General features: G+C 39.8%; 1 long non-coding RNA gene across 3 annotated transcripts in view; it reads right to left on the bottom strand.

Moving 5' to 3' along the window:
* Window positions 1–12,187: 12,187 nt before the first annotated feature.
* The window catches only part of LOC139754905 (uncharacterized), a 280,753-nt gene continuing 275,699 nt past the window's right edge, over window positions 12,188–17,241 (bottom strand). For all 3 annotated transcript variants that reach the window (XR_011713970.1, XR_011713972.1, XR_011713971.1), the window contains one exon: window positions 12,188–12,692. This is a non-coding gene — a long non-coding RNA (uncharacterized lncRNA). The remainder of the gene's footprint in view (window positions 12,693–17,241) is intronic.

Raw genomic sequence — 17,241 nt, 5'->3', positions numbered from 1 at the left:
GAGAAGGATATTCTAACTCATTCAGATTTACCACCTGAGCTTCGATCCTCAGAACCCTCTAGCTTATGTACGTGGCTACTTACGTAACAGTTGTTGCTAATACACACACACACACACACACACACACACACACACACACACACACACACACACACACACACACTACTTATAAAAGCGTGGATATATTTAGCCGACCTTGATGTCAAATCTCTAACAGTTAATGAACTACCATCATGACCCACTTCCGTAAAACCTCAACTGTATATTTTCAGCCGAATGGCTGTCTAAATCAAATCACCTTGTTCGTTTGTTCATTTATTTGCACAAGTCACTGAAAAAACAATGAAAACTACTCAACCCAGGACCCCCTCCACAACCCCCCATCCCTCCCCCCCAAAGAGACAAAATGTCTTCTTCAGGCCAACGGAAGACCATACTAACAGAGAAGGTTCCCGTCACTGCAACATAAACCCTTGGACAGGTTCGACCAGATGACGTGCACAACATTAAGCAAACCTCTGATGGAATACTTGAAAGGCCAATGAAAGACATCACCTTCATTAACCTAACCTAACAGAGCATTGATCAAAATTTACAAACCATATGGTTTAATCACCCACTAACGTATTTTCTGCCATTTTTGTGATGAATACGAAATATCAGGAAGATCTCGAGCTTCATAGCTGTATAGATGACTATACATGACAGGGCTAACTGAAACAATATCTCAAGTTATATAGAGATGCCTGGGGCATAGAGGATACTGTTAGTCCTATTTTGACTAAGAAACTGATCCATACAAGCAACGTGTCTCATCAATGCTCATCAGTTTTGAAAACTTGTTTAGCAAGCTCAGCTGAGCTTTCAAATAGCGTTTCTCTGATCACTTTCTCGAAATTAACTGAACATTATACGGTAGGTGCATTTTCTCCATAGGTACGTCATAGGCAAAAACATTTGCATTTGTATGGTATTACTCTACGTTTAACTTTCCACAAGTGTAAAGGTTCTATACATCCCTAATACAAATTTGGGAAAAATTTTGTAAAGGCGCCATAGCTACATTGTCACAGTGCTTTCCCAAAGTCCAGCAAGCAGTGACGTGTTTTCGCCTTATCTTCATGTTTTCCATAAATACTAAATGCTATAAGAAATGAGGCAGGGGAAGAATTCGCCCCGAAATATACCAAAAATGTTGACCATGCCCTTGTACATTCAATATGTAAGTTTCAATGATTGCGCAGTGGATCATATTTCTGTCTCGGTCATACATACTCAATAGTGGTTCGTCAATATTTCTTACTGAACATGTAACAGTGTTCGACCACACACGATCAGAACAGTATTATGCAATAGTCATTGAATCACAACGAACCTTCTTCAAACTACTATGTTATCGCCTTCCAGGCTACTGTCTGTTCCAGACTTGCTCAACCGCAATGTCACACACACGAAGAAACTTCAACAATCATGGAGATTAAACCACAATTCATTATATCCAAAAGCAGATGAATATCCATCCTCACAACTTCTGTATACATATAGCCTATAGCTGATGTCATCAAGGTAATATCTAAACTATTTCGCCACAGATGACAGGCTCTTAATCTAAGGACACATACTTGTCATACGAAACTAATAAACGATTCGAGCATACTAAAACCCAACACATTTTATTATAAGCTTTGTTTAATTTTGTGTACATGTGGCAACATCTACCACTGTGGATTCCACTTCTCTATAATTCAATTAGTTATAAATGACTTGAAAATGATACTCACAGGAAATCAGAGGAAAATATCACGGAAGACACAAATGGTGGAAGGAAAAGCAATGAAACCACAGAACAAGGGAGAACAGTGCTCAGAAAGACGAGTCCAGCCAGCGTGGACGACACTGGGAAGTTTCAATGTAACGGCAGATGACGGTAAAGACTGATGAAGACGTCTAGCTTCTAAGACAGCGTGAGGGAGACCAGAGGATATCACACGATCACGTGGGAAAGCACAGAACTGATCATCTTTCTTCACCTTTGTAAATCATTATGGAGCATGAACGCCCTCGTCCTTACTACACAAGCAAGCGTGGAGATGTGCGCGCAGGCATTTCCCCCAAAAAATTACGGACATGAAACTTAAAATATCCCTCACTAGTCACGCCATCATGAAACAGGTCTTACACGCACACGTCCAGACTGACAGAGGCACAAAGGTCTCCCCACAAGGGGTTGGTGGCACTAGAAAAACACAAGAACGAAAAGAAAAAGGTATAATATGAAGTTAATTTGTATACCTGGGAGGAAAAGCTCAATTCTGGTTTATGAATCAAAAATGCCAGAAAACCACATAGTAAAGTAACAAAACTAATCTATCGTTCTGTTAAGCTAAAGAAGGTGAATGACGGCGTTTTGAGATGCACTCTATTAACACGTGTAAATGATGTATTGTCTTTGTATGATGGCGCAAGGACACTGAAAATAGCAAGACGGTTAAACCTCACTGAAGATCAGAGTTAAGGTGCGTCTACATTATGGGTCAGCCTTGGCTATTCTTGCTTGCAGCTATAATGGGAGTCTTATGCTACAGAAAACGGAAGAGGTCATCATGAACATTACGCTTGTTGAGGATGTGGTGGAGACAAGATGAACCTACGCAGTTACAGGATTGTCGCAACATATATGAAAACACAAGAAAATGAAAAATACAACTAAAGCAAAGACGTTTCAAAACGATAGAATAGTGGTAAGAACAGACAGGATAGGAAATCTAATAGAATCGATTAAATTGTTCATGTGCCCAGAGACTGCACAGGCGAAGTTTAGGATAGTTTGATATTAGCCATAGAAAAAGAAGCATGTCGAAGACAAGTTGCTTCAGTTAAGTGTAAGAAAAACTGCAAGATAGAGAATGATTTTCAATGCAGATATGGCAAGACTAAGGTTGTTACACGACTCAGAAACTACGACATGTAAAAGAAATTAAGGTACACTTGACATGACTCTATTTAAGACTTTGTTGAAATGAATGCTGAAAACTGGCAAGAGAAATGAAAACCATGAGAACGTTTGAAACCTGCTGTATGATGGCAGGTATGGCAGGAGCGTCGAACATCAAGAGGCTGGGCCGTGTGTTAAAAGACATAAGAATAAAAGCGAGGAAATACCGGCGGAAGCAGTAACGAACAAAGGAAAACAGAGAATGAGGTGGATAGATGTGTAAGAGAGGCCGTCCAGGGAAGAACTGGACTGACACTGCCGTTTCTCGCTATGCAGGAAGAACTGGAAGGCACATAGAAGAATGCAACAAGAATATCCTCATCAATTTTGTAAACAATACACACAGCTATGTACTAAACTGTCCTCAAAAACATGAATCAAAGAAGGATTAAGACCATCTTAGTCTCTCATATATGGGGAAATTTACGACAATAACGACAGATGGAGTAATCATGTATAAGTAACGTCTTTGTAGTGGTTCGTGAGTCCAGGTTTCGAGGTTTGCAGCTGGCGACGCTGGATAATGTAATAAAACGACAGAAATATATAGGACAGTCTTGTGCCGCAGCCAGAACCAGACATAAGCTCGGGTGTGTGTGTGTGTGTGTGTGTGTGTGTGTGTGTGTGTAAAAATACGATTAAAAACATGGCTCATGAATACAAGGTTAAGAGATGGAGTTTCTCCCCGTAAAACATAAATAGTAATCACAAACAGTAATCACAGGTGTGCTGATGGCCCAGCAGGAGACATATGTACGTGGTGGGGAAACTTTCCGTCATTTTAAAGGACTAATGTTGCCAACTGCAGAGTTTATATTGTCTATACTAAGACCACAGGCAGGAGTAAATTCCTATTAGCAGCAGCGTGGCTGTACTTACATATATGAAGATACTACCTTCACTTCTCCCAGGATAGTCAATTTTGTTAACATCGCAACAAAGAATTACCACTGTGCTCAGCATTATCCGGTTCTGTAGCTAAGAGGAAGAATATTGGGAAATATTCAGAGAGAAAGCTTCTTCCGAACCCTCGATATTAGAGAAGACATTCTGCTAAACATTATTCACTTTACCAGATCTATGAACTTAGAACACTTCCTGGCGGGGCACTGTGACTGAAATTTCCAATAAAGCACTTATCACACACTCAATTCCAGTTATTGACTTAGTTGGAATGCCACAGCGAAAACACAAACCAGAGAATCATAATCTATCTCAAAAAAAGATAATATACCTTGGTATCGCCTGTGATCCAGTTAAGGCCGTACGTAGTATTATTAAAGACTAATGACGCTAACAAGACTCGCCCATTAAAATCTATCCAGCTACAACCTCATTCATACCCTCATTTCACGCACGTGCTTGACAAACACGGTGATTCAACAGCTATTTTGAGCTTAGAAACAGCTCTCCTGACGACACAGTCGTTTAGAAAACCTTAATCTGCTTCTCGAGCCAACAACGTCAACTAAATTCAAACCTTAGTCACGCACATCAGTCCCGCTTCCAAGCCTATTCTTCCCCATTGTAGTCTCCTCAGGCCCTGGCCTACTCAGGCCCTAGCCTCCTCCAGGCAGTTCAGTCCATCAGGTTTTCCTGGTCACTTGGACGATAATCTAAGTCTGAAGAAACATTACCTCCTCATCTTCAGATCACCAGTCTACCTTCTCTACAATCTTCATAAACAAGACAATGAGACAACCTGCGCCAAAAGAGCAACTAAACGATTTCCATTCTTCTGAAAATCTCCACACTCACTTTTCCTACTGCCAGATGACTTACTCTAATCATGTCCTAACGCAAGCCAACTCACAGTAAGCCATAACACAAGATCTTTCTGCACACAGCATGTTGTAGACAGCATCTGCCCAGGAAAGTACAGTCATAACTTAAGTACCCAAGTGGAGCCCAGCAGCCACCTAAGGAAACATCAGTCATGACTCAGTTTTTTTTCTCGGGAATTCTCATGTATCACGCCGTAAGAGTGCAGTTTTTTTTTTTTTGTAGGATGTTCACCTAGAAAATGATTCGGCATCCTTGGCTATGGTATGCCTCGGAAAGATCACTGATGTGCTTGGTATCCGTCCCTCGCTGTGTGCGCGCGCGCGCGCGCGCGCGTGTGTGTGTGTGTGTGTGTGTGTGTGTGTGTGTGTGTGTGTGTTAAAAGTCTATGTTTTTGGCAGCCACATGTCGTATTTAACGGTTAAGAAACAGCAATACATTGAGTTAGTACGAAAGCATCTAAACGGCATAGCACTACCCTCTGTCAAATCCACAATTTGTATCAATATGTGCATGGCAACCAACGAATCGCATGTTATTTATGGATTTCTTACGTTATGAAATGCGACGACAACCCCACATCATACAAAATCCATGTGATGGAAAGTACGTAAACGTCCTGCAATATATGACCACATGCAGGAAGAACTCAGAATATTTGTTTATCGTAATAGTGATATAACATTAAGCACAGTATTAGCGTGATTATGAAGCAGGAAGTGAGTCACGAAACAAAGTAGATTTCTTTACTATGCTGAATATAAAATTAGTACGTCCTCGAGGGAGTGATTGGTGGGAAAATTCATGAGATATTATTATCAATAGCACAGAAATTCACCGTAGGAAATATGTTATCTGAATACATATGTATCGAATATGTTCGAAACGGAACTACTTAAACCTGCAGCGAGTTGAGCTTCGGATCGCACAGTAGGGATCGCAATATTCATTTCGAATCGTAGCGATGTCAGACGAGATGATAACCATGTCAAGTTAGACTGTGTTCTAGCAGCAGGGGATTCCTACGCTCACTATTTATAGAATTAAAAGTGATACCACTTCAGGTGAAACGAGTTTACTTTCCTGGCAAGCAATTAACCAGCCTGGCGCATGACCAGTCAACTTTATCATCTATCTGACACCCTGTGACTAAGTCTGTCGGTGGCCAGAATAGATACTACGATGGTGTTACTGTGAACGCTGTTGTAGCGATTGATTCGTATCGTGAAGTACAATTTGGTCCATGAAACACAACCTGCACGTAGAGCCAATGGTATACCAGTCACAAGCTACAGAGTAACTGGTTACTTAGCAGGCTAGGGATACCAGCCATGCACTGTACCTCAGGAATTTTTTCAAAAATTCTTGCCTTGTGTATCATATTGTATCACGCCGTAAGGGTGCCGAATAATCTTTTATAGGGTGTACCTCAAGGCTTCTTGTTGGCCCCAACGCCATACATCCCATACACAAATGAACCTCTACATGCCGATAATACGCAAACGACTTTAAACAATTAACAAGAAGCCAGAAACTAATGTTACTAATCTCACAGGTAAAGTTCCTAAGGAGAGCAACCACGTCCTGTCATGAAAGAAAATGGACAGTAATATAGCAACATGAAAACCTCGCATTTTTTTATCTCAATATATGGCAGAAACTTAAAGTAAACAATGCTATTCTACACTCCCGTGGACAACGTCTCGACTCCATCCCCGTCATACTCTACACTGTACTGGCCAAGACTATGATAATCTAAATATGAAAAGACACAGTCAATCCCAGACGTATATTACAAAAAGAACAGAGTCCGCCAAACTGGACATTTATAGGTGCAAGCGTAAAAACAAAAATGCATCGCTCGCTACCAAGCCTTAATATATATGAACTCTAATGATATATGCTCTAGCGGCATTACAACGCAGCTAAAACCAACGTACGTAACCTTTGGATCATTCAAAATAACCCGCAACGATGGACCGAGACGGCAAAAATACCTCAAGCAAAACTTCTACTCTAAATACTTATTGGCTATTTTAGTGATATGCAAATAGAACGTTATCAGCTCAATCTTGACTCCTGGATGATATCCTTCATTAATCTCAACGGGATAAAAGTAAACATCTTGAACAGACTCTCTGGGAACTACCCTAACCCAATCTATTAAACTTACCCATTCTATTTCTAGAATATGTTACTATTACCAAATCCACGAGCCAGCGGCAGCATGACCAGTGACTAACGTCATGTACACAAACGACCTTCCCTATTCACATCCTACTCCTCACACCTTCACATTCAACTAATACTCAAGAAATGAACAGCCAAGTACATCCATCTCAGACCTGTACATTAACAAAAAAAAAAAAACGCTCAGAACTTTACATACAACATTTACAAATAAAGCAAATCCCCACATCCAATTCCACAAACGCAAACAACCCGCTTGTCAAGCACTCTTCTAGCAATACACATCCATGAAGTCTAGGATCTTCCTCTTCCACTCAAACGCCCTTTCTGCAACCCTAGATTCCTTTTCCTTCCTTCTACCCCTTCCTGTCACATTCGTATTTGGAGGTGTGGACAAGCCGGTCACGTCAATACTAACATGGCAACCAACACTGCCAAGAACCTTGCTACAACCCTGTCATTCATGTCTTCAAACATTTGTCACATTGACGTTGCTCTATCAGGGACAAGATACAAACCTCTGCGACCTCTACCACAACTCAAGCTACTGGCCAAAAACTTGTAGCAAACTTTCATTCCTGACCTCACATCACCACTTTAGAACTCATGTTACTGCTCTAACTTTCTGCAATCCTCATTCACGAGCTTTCCAGATGTATAATTACTATCAGAAATCTGACATCAAAAGCCTAAACCATCTGAAATAAGATCGAAATAGCCTGACTATTCACTATATAATGAATGTTCCTACAAAGCAGACAACAACGGTAAAAGTCTAATGCAAATAATATGCTCTACGGAGGATTAATTGCGATAACTGCAAACTGCTACTCTAGATCGTTGGTAACAAAATGATTCAACATACCAGTCAAGCAAAACATTTAATCCAGGGGCTGTCGTTTCGAAAAGTTACACGGGCCATAGGGCCCTTACACACAATTCACTAGAAAAGGTTACTGCCTTGTTATCATACGCAGATGGAATCACTTTATAATACATGTCGGATGACAAGGTAAACCACCTTGGTAACTGCTTAACAACTATTGGTGTCATGATCCAACTATTGCGCGTGACAACTCCCAAAAACGATCGAACAGCTCATCAAAGTTACAAAACTATACACAAAATATCCAAGAGAAAGGATAATTACGGTGACATTCCTTTGCTCATCATCCATATCCACACATCACAACGCACAATACACCAGTCTTCATACCTAGAAAAGCAGCAATGAGGCACGACCTTCAAATCAGGATTCAGTTGTCAACGTGTCTACAGTTCTCTTCCTCAAAAGAATATTCTAAGGAAGGCAACTGTTGAAACGTTGAGAATCAAATATTCATTAGTGGCTCATTCCTCTCATTGCTATCATACCGCCTATCCATCGGAATAAAAGATCTTCCATGCCTTTCAAAGATGGGCATGACCTACATCTGTGAACGAGCTGCCACACAAGACTTTCATTTCGTGCAATGTCTTCTCGTAAACAAAACATCCACATTACACGATATTTCATTTCCTCGCCACCATTACAAAGACAACCTCTACACAACATATCTCGGTCACTGTCTTCCTGAACCCTGGCATCTTAACCATGACGGCCTTAATGAACGTGGCAGTAGACAGACCTAAAGCCCAAATAACTTATTTTCTACGTTTAATGTAATTTTCACTAACACAAAAGAAAGCCAGACATGTCCCACTGGTATGTGACGTGCCTATCAGCTGTTTGTCTAGAACAGTATCCTGTATTCCTTGCCTACACTTACACTATTTCAGGTTCTGAAAATGTTTTCCTGCATTTGCTTTTATGCTCTAACCTAACCTAACCTAACCTAAGAATTCACAGAAACAAATGTACGCAGTTCCAATATAGTTCCATAACTGGAAACAAGCGCAGCAATAGCCTAACGACCGGAAGGTCGTTCATCAACGAGGTTAGGCCATCGCAAAGCCGGTTACAAATCATATGAAATAAGCCATGAGACCTGGTTATCAATATACTTCGTTTACTGTATTTGATGGTCTACGATGTATATTGTGCCGACTGTCCAATATAAACCAAGAATTTTTGAACCTGAAACGACCACATTACTTTTTACACCAAATTTCATGAAAGCTATCTCGATTAAATTTACGGCTGTCTCAATGTTCATCTATTAATATCATGAGTTATGTTCATACTAAATGGTGTTGGATATTCATAAATTAAAACGTAGCTACAAAACCGGACAATTGGCAGCACTGGATTTTGCCGGCTACCATACCAAAGAATTTACACGTCACTCTTTACTCACTTCCGTCAGTAATATCTTGTGCCACCCACTTACCTCTTCTTTCTTCCAATCATGCAGTGATCCATCGAAGACAACCACCTTCTCAAAGTATTAAACCAATTTGTCGCCAGCATCAAATTCACTTGCACTCTCTCTGAACACAACGTCGTCAATGAGCTCTGTGAGTGAGGTGAATGATGAAATACTAGGAGCGTAGTAACTAAACCACACTTTCATGTAATGTACTGTATATAACGCCATCTCTTGGCGAGCGACTCTTGTTAAAAATGACCATCATCGAAAATGGTAACATTTGTCATAGCCAAATAAGGCCATATTTTAGGGGTAACTATAAGGAATTCTTTTTTTTTTTGATAAAGTGGTTGTTTGCAATAATTTATTTCTTAAAAGATGGAACTCTATACATTCCATCTATTACATATATAAATGTCACTAGTTTAAAGTGATGATTTCTGTTATTGAACTTCATAGCCAATATTTTCAATGGATAATTCGTACAACTCATACTCTCGTGTTACTTTCCCTTATAGTGTAGTAAAGGTTTTGAGCTTTTAGGGTTTCGGAAAAGATGGAAAACAAAACAAATTTATAATCAATTATCTTTATTAGAAAAAAAAAAAGAAAAGTCTTTGACTACAATAATAATCACAGCGTTCTGTGCTCTACATTGTCACATACAGAATATTATGTAAAGTGTATTCATGTAATACTGCTGGTGTAGACAGTCTAATGCATAGGTCACATGCATACTGAGAGTGAATGGGGTCTTAGAATTATCCTTAGCACCTGAAGGTGTTCCAGATCATTCGGTTGGTGGATGTAGCTTGCGTTGACGGACTTAATGACCCTGGCAGCAGTGTTGCCGTTTTAAGGAAATTCGTCTACTAACGTGGAGTAAGAAAACGTGCGAAATACAAGTGTTGATTGCGAGGTCCTCATTTCGTTCTGTCTGGTTAGGTGTAGAAGCCCAATTCAAAACATTTACAAAGAGTAATTTCTTGTTTCAATTCACATCTTGATGTGTTATGACTCTTACGAACAATTATCGTGACTCACCATGATGTGGTTGGGAGGCGGCCAGCGACCAGGGAGGTATAAACACCAGTGCTCCCCGCCTCTGGGTATTGGGAGGGCCTGGTGTTGGCTGCGTAGTGAGCCATCATCACTTCAGTGATTATCAAGCTGCACTCTGACCAAGATAGCTGTCTTTTCTTTCTACCTCAACCATACGTGGACTACTGGCATTCTGCCCACAAACTTACTGTCTTTCCTTGTCATACATAACACTTGACAACACTTTACTACTCACAGCTCATTCATTCTTCGTAACTAGATTTTCCTGCGGTGGGCAGTATGTGTTAGCTTGCCTTTTGGGAAAATGGTAGGAGCAATAAATAGTAGTAGTAGATAGGAACATTTAGGCATGAGCATCAAGAAGAAACATTAGGTAGAAGTAGTAGGTAGGAACATTAAGCAGGAGCATTAGGTAGCAGTAGTCAGTAGGAACATTAGGTAGGAGCCTCTGCAAACGCTGCGCTAGACTTGCCCTCTGCCAGTGGCCTGTTAAGGGTGAGGCAGTAAATGGTAAGAAGCGGCACTGGAGTCCACTTGTTACGGAGAATTGCCGTGGTCGAGAGAGAGAGAGAGAGAGAGAGAGAGAGAGAGAGAGAGAGAGAGAGAGAGAGAGAGATAGTGTATGTGAAGAGAAAAATACCAGTGATGACGTTCATTGAATAAGCAGCCTCATATGGCTGGTGTGACCCATTCCCCCCCCCCCCCCCCATATACTGTTTCACTCCAGCCTACCTTATCTTATGTCACATCTTTTTCTAAAAACTTACGGTTACTCTTGTCATTAACACCTACAGTGTCGATTAGCTGTACATTAGGTTGGTAAAAGGTACATTTATTTATTTGTAACATAATTCTTTCCGCATGAAAGTGGAGCTTCGACTACACCAACAGGCAGGATCCAGAAGTAACTTTGAGAGGTTCCACAGTCAGTGAATATCTGTCTGTTAACACCTACGCAAGGAAGCAGCACCCATCTTTAATGCAATCTGCGTCACCAGTTTTACAATCTATCTTTTCATTCCATATCTTGAAAGAGATCAATCCTGAGTTTCTTAGTTGAATGTGCTTCTTACCGATTTCTGTCTGAGTCGTAGAAAATGTTGTCTGTCAATTGTGTAAGATGACATTACTTATCAACCCTGAGTAGTATGAAGGTATCATTTTAGCTAAGTCACCCCTTAACGTCCCTGCGAGTTGATAGTGTCTTTTGCTGTCTGTCTGTCTGTCCTCAAACTCCCTCTAGGCTATTTAATGGATTTTCACCAAACATGGTAGTGGGAAGTGGTGACTGATTGTACGTAAACTAAAACTACGCGTCAATTAAACAGTAATGAGTAATAATATTCTCTGTGAATGCCAATACCCACTGAAAACGTATGGATTCGTGACGTCATAAAGATGTCACGAGAACAGCAGTCCTTCCTGTCTGTTGATTGGCCTAAAGTCTCAACCAACCAACCAACCAGTCCTATGCATGGATCATATTCATAATGAGAGTGACTGTGGTTTTAGATCTATCTTTAGCACTTTAGGAAGATTTCCGGATGATGATGATATGTTAAAGGAGACGGCCTTAATGACCGTAGCAGATGTGTTAAGCATTTAGCTTACAACCAGCCAACCAGTCCTATGCAAGGGCTAGATATGGACAGTGATCTTAGGATTATCTTCGGCACCGGAAGGTGTTCAAGATCTTCCAGTTAATGATTACATGTTGACGTTGACTTGCTTATGATCCTAGCAGTCAATAGGCTTGAAGACCAACTAACCTGTTTTATTGTACAAATTATATATAGCATGGTATACCTTTAAATCATTTGTTATATGAAGGTGATATGAAAAAGACATGGACACGTATTCATTCTATTTTAGATTTGATTGGAATATCTTATGTAAGTTTATAGGTTTTCTGAGGTTATTTACCAAATATAACACATTCTGTTGTCCTGGCTTCGTACATGACCAATCCTAACCACATACAAATACACACACAAGAAGGTCCTAACGTCGCATATGTACAATCATCAATATTGACAACAACTTTTATTGAGTAAAAGGATAATCTCACAGACAGATCTGCAAAATTAAAGGTACGAACGTGTATAGTACGACCTCATACACAGGCTGGCTAGCACCTGGTGTCAAGGCTTGGTACTATATCCACTATATCACGACACTGAAGCTGGGAGAGCCACAGGAGAATGACAGGTTAATGACTGGGCCGTCCCAGGTGGCGCCTCATCCACATTCCAAGTTGCAGACTCAGATCTAGAGCAGACGACGATGAGGCAAGCAACCAGCGTTCAGGATGGCGCTCCTGTAGCTCTGTAGACTTGACACACACTCACTCCTGCCTGTAATTAAGAGGGACCTGATATAATACTGAAACATTTCAGTTCTGGTTACTTTAATGGAATAAGAAGTATATCAAGATTTGAAATAAACTGCATATGGCAATGATTTCAGAGTGCTTTCAGTCACCACTAGACAGGAGACGGTATAAACTGTCTGCTAATGTTGTTATGAAGTTTAGATTATAACGCACCAGTAAAACTAACAGCAGTCGTATTAACTTAAGAAATAATACTAACTTGAGTGATACTGCAAAGACCATTACTTTACTAGTAAAATGATGAGTGATGTGGTCACACGACCGCTATACTGTGCTGCTGGAATATCCAAAAGTATACTTAGTATTACTAAGCTGTTCATAGCTAGGATGTGTGTTGTTAGGCAGAATCGTACTGTAGTAAATGTTACTGAGCCAAACGATACCATACTGAGCGTTACTAGAATGATCGTTTCTATACTGAGTGTTACACGAGTCTAAGTAGTACTACACTGTAACCTAATTAATACTGGATTGAATGTTATGTTATCAAATTGACCATTACTGTATTAATTGCTATTAATCTGAGTACTACTGTACTGAGTGTTACTAAACTTATGAAGTCTGTAACGAGCATTACTGACCCCACATCATTATACTGAGTGTTCTTTGGATTTTCATCATATTATTAATAATGTGAAAACCTGTCTACTCTTACCGGCCTGGCCATCTGTATACTGAGTTTTAAAGATATGTATGTTACTGTGTGTGCTACTGGTTTATTACTAGTATGAGTACAACATCAGCAAATGTTAAGAACTAATTACTCTTTCAATGAACGTTATTGGACTGTTCGTTACTACATCAGACGCGTCACTAGATTAAGTGTTTTTCCTGTTATCTGGTTTACATCATTGATCATTACAATACTGAATGCGAGATTTGATTGGCCATGCTATACTGAATGATATATTTGACTGATTATCATGATACTGAGTGGTATCAATTATATACTGGGTATTACAATACTAACCATTATAATACCATTACGATATTGGATTCTGATGTACTGACCATTTCCATCATGAAGTGTTACTTGGCTGACCATATGTATATTGAGCTTTGCCGAACAGACCGTTACGACTTTGGGTATTCCTAGAATGACCGTTACTAGACTGAGTGTTACTAGAATAACCGTTACTAAACGGAGTGTTACTGGGATGACTGTTACAAACTTGGGTGCTAGTGGAATGACTGTTACTAAGTTGGTTGCTTCTGGAATGACTGTCACTAAACTGGTGATATTGGATTAACTGCTACTAAATTAGGCGTTACTGGATGGCTAATAACTAGACTGAGTGTTACTGGACTGATCATCAGTATAATGAGCGTAACTGAATTACCCATTAATGAATTGTTATCAGACGGATTGTTCCAACAGAAAGTGTTAGTGATGTTATCATTACTACTTAAGTGAGTGAGCTTGGGCACTACTTAAGTGAGTGATCTTGGGCAGTACTTAAGTGAGTGATCTTGGGCACTACTTAAGTGAGTGAGCTTGGGCACTACTTAAGTGAGTGATCTTGGGCACTACTTAAGTGAGTGATCTTGGGCACTACTTAAGTGAGTGATCTTGGGCACTACTTAAGTGAGTGAGCTTGGGCACTACTTAAGTGAGTGATCTTGGGCACTACTTAAGTGAGTGATCTTGGGCACTACTTAAGTAAGTGATCTTGGGCACTACTTAAGTGAGTGATCTTGGGCACTACTTAAGAGAGTGAGCTTGGGCACTACTTAAGTGAGTGATCTTGGGCACTACTTAAGTGAGTGATAACGTTGCATATGCTCCTGTGATAACCATTTCTATACTCCGTCTCAATTCGCTGATCTTTGCTAATCCCAGCACGACTTACATAGTGAAAACTATGAACTTGAATGACACTTTCCCATTTCATTTCTCGATACTTCCTAAAGAAAACTGATCATGACTACACACTTTTCGCTACAGAGGATGACCCTGTTTTTTTTTTTTCATATAAGATTTTGCAACCTAAACCTACCGTCTCAAACCCCCAGTAACAGTACATAGGGTTTGGAATTTGAGAGATGTAGGTTTAAATGAACACAAGTACTTCATTCACCTGATGCCGGAGTTCAGTCCTTGAACACTGTACTACCTTAAATGTCAGTGTCTTCAGATGGTAAAATACTCAGGATTAATGTCCTGAGTATTACTAGACTGAGTATTATTGTCCGCAGTTTGGAGAATTCGTCAGCAAACTTCAGGCTAGTCTGTATAGTCCTCTACTGAGGTAAATTTTGTCTTACAGGAATCAGACTGAGCATCTCTAATGAGTGTTTACGTCCTGGTTATTATCATTTAGAACTTCACTCTACATAGTGTTACTAAAGTGAGAGTGTTACCGTACTGCTTGTTACTAGATAGCGTTACCTTAATCATTAGTACATCAATGATTCTGCAACTCAGAGCGTTTTAATAATAGTTGTAACAACAGTATAAGTGATATTGTTACTATCATGAACTTTATTACTACATTAATCGTTCCTTCACAGAATATAACTATGAAAGAATGTTACCACAATACTTGTTACAAGAGCAACCTTGAATGTTACTACTACACTGAGTGTTACTCCACTAAATATAACTACAAATGAGTGTTACCTTTTTGAATATCATTGCACTGTTACAACAGTAAGTGTTACTATACTATGTAATACGACATTCAGTGGTACTTGACTGTAATTACTGTACCTGTGATTGATACTGTACTGAGAGTTATTGTACTGTTAAAACAAAATCTGTACCGAGTTATTCTACAGAGCAACAATGTTAAAAGTGCTTACTTTTACAGTAATGAGTTATCATATTGGGAATTACTGCATTTATTATATATATAATAAGCTTTACTGTACTAAGCGTTACAGTGGCGAATGGTGCGCTATTGTGTCTGTATTGAGTCTTACGGCAATATGAGCTTTGATGAGCACTTCAGCTCTCAGAGTTACAGTACTGAATGCTTATGTACTGAACTATGATATACTGAATAATACTATTCTGAATCTTACCCACTGAATCATATTACACTGAATAGAATTGTGCAATGTATTACTTTACTGACCGCTACAGTAGGTAACATTACTACACAGTGTACCCCATCAAAATGATCTGAAAACCTTGATATGATACCAAGCGTTTACTGTATTAAGACAAGCTATACCGAGCATCACTGTAGCATTACTTCACTGAATGTTACCAAGTTACAGAACCTAACGTTACGTTACTGTTACACTGGTAACTGCAGCTAAACTACTGCTGTACTGACCATCACTGTACGTTCTCCGTTTTTGCATTAGGGTCAGGATCATATACTGATTAAGAATGAGACCTGAAATGATCTATAGTAGAACGGATGGAGAACCCACTAGAGATGAGGGAAGGTAATGAATGTGGAGATCAAACAGGGTATCACATAGCTACTGAGGGACTGAGGAGTTAGTTTACAACTGGGGTGAGACGAGTATAGAGTGCTAAAGTCAACCTCATTCAGCATTTCTATCGATGTATCGTGTGTGGATATCATGGCAGGAAGAATGGTTGCAGGACAGCAGCATTGAGGAACTCTGGAAAATATTGAATGATTAGGAAAGTGTTCTCTCGAGGTGGTACAATGCTGACTGAATCATGCAAGAGCAACAGAAAATTTTGAGAGATTTAGTAATTGGCAACAAAGTAAGGATAACAGAATGCTGGATATGTCTGATAAAAATCTGAGTTGAGCTTCTATATATCTGGGTGGAATTTCTAGTGACACTGATATCTCAAAGGATATGGGAGGCAAGGAAGTAACTCAGATTTTGAAGGTAATAACACAATTAGTTACTTCGAAGTACATGAGTGTATTAGTATTAACTAGGCGCGTGAAACATGGTGAAAGTGATGAGAACAGATATTCTAAAAGGTGAATGTGAAGCTAAGACAGGAGACAACCCTACACATGATGTGTTTGGATAATATTGTTTGAAAGAAACATTAGATTCTAAGTAGATTTGTACTAGATGAGATGCGTGAGAGAACAGGAAGCAATCATAGATTGAAAATGTGGAAGAATACTACTGTGTGACTGAGAGCATGTGTTGGCATCATCCATCAAGATGTAGCAGGGCCCATCCCCTCTGTATGATGGGATATGGCACCTGACATACAGCCAATGTTGCCATAAAATTCCCCGTAATGTTTTTGATATGTTTTGCCTCACTATTGCATCATGTTCGTCAACTCTCTGCTGAAGTCAGGCCAAGATGCGGTTATCAGTATTTTTCCCACTTTTGTTCAAATTCTAATCCTCTGCTAAGCTTGTTCGGCGAACCCAAAGCTTGAAAAATATACCAAAGTTTGATTGTTACACGAAGCCCCCAGCGCCTTCCGAAGCAAAACCAGCCTCCTTAGGGTAATCCCAGCTTAACGCTTGAACAGAACAACCTATTTCCGGTAATTCTGGCTGAATGTGGCCTTTAGAATTCGGCCACAGCTGTATGGGAGGCTATCGGTCCTT

This window comes from Panulirus ornatus, chromosome 18 (genome assembly GCF_036320965.1).
Source record: "Panulirus ornatus isolate Po-2019 chromosome 18, ASM3632096v1, whole genome shotgun sequence".
NCBI classification, from domain to species: domain Eukaryota; kingdom Metazoa; phylum Arthropoda; class Malacostraca; order Decapoda; family Palinuridae; genus Panulirus; species Panulirus ornatus.
This window is presented reverse-complemented; position numbering and strand designations above follow the sequence as displayed.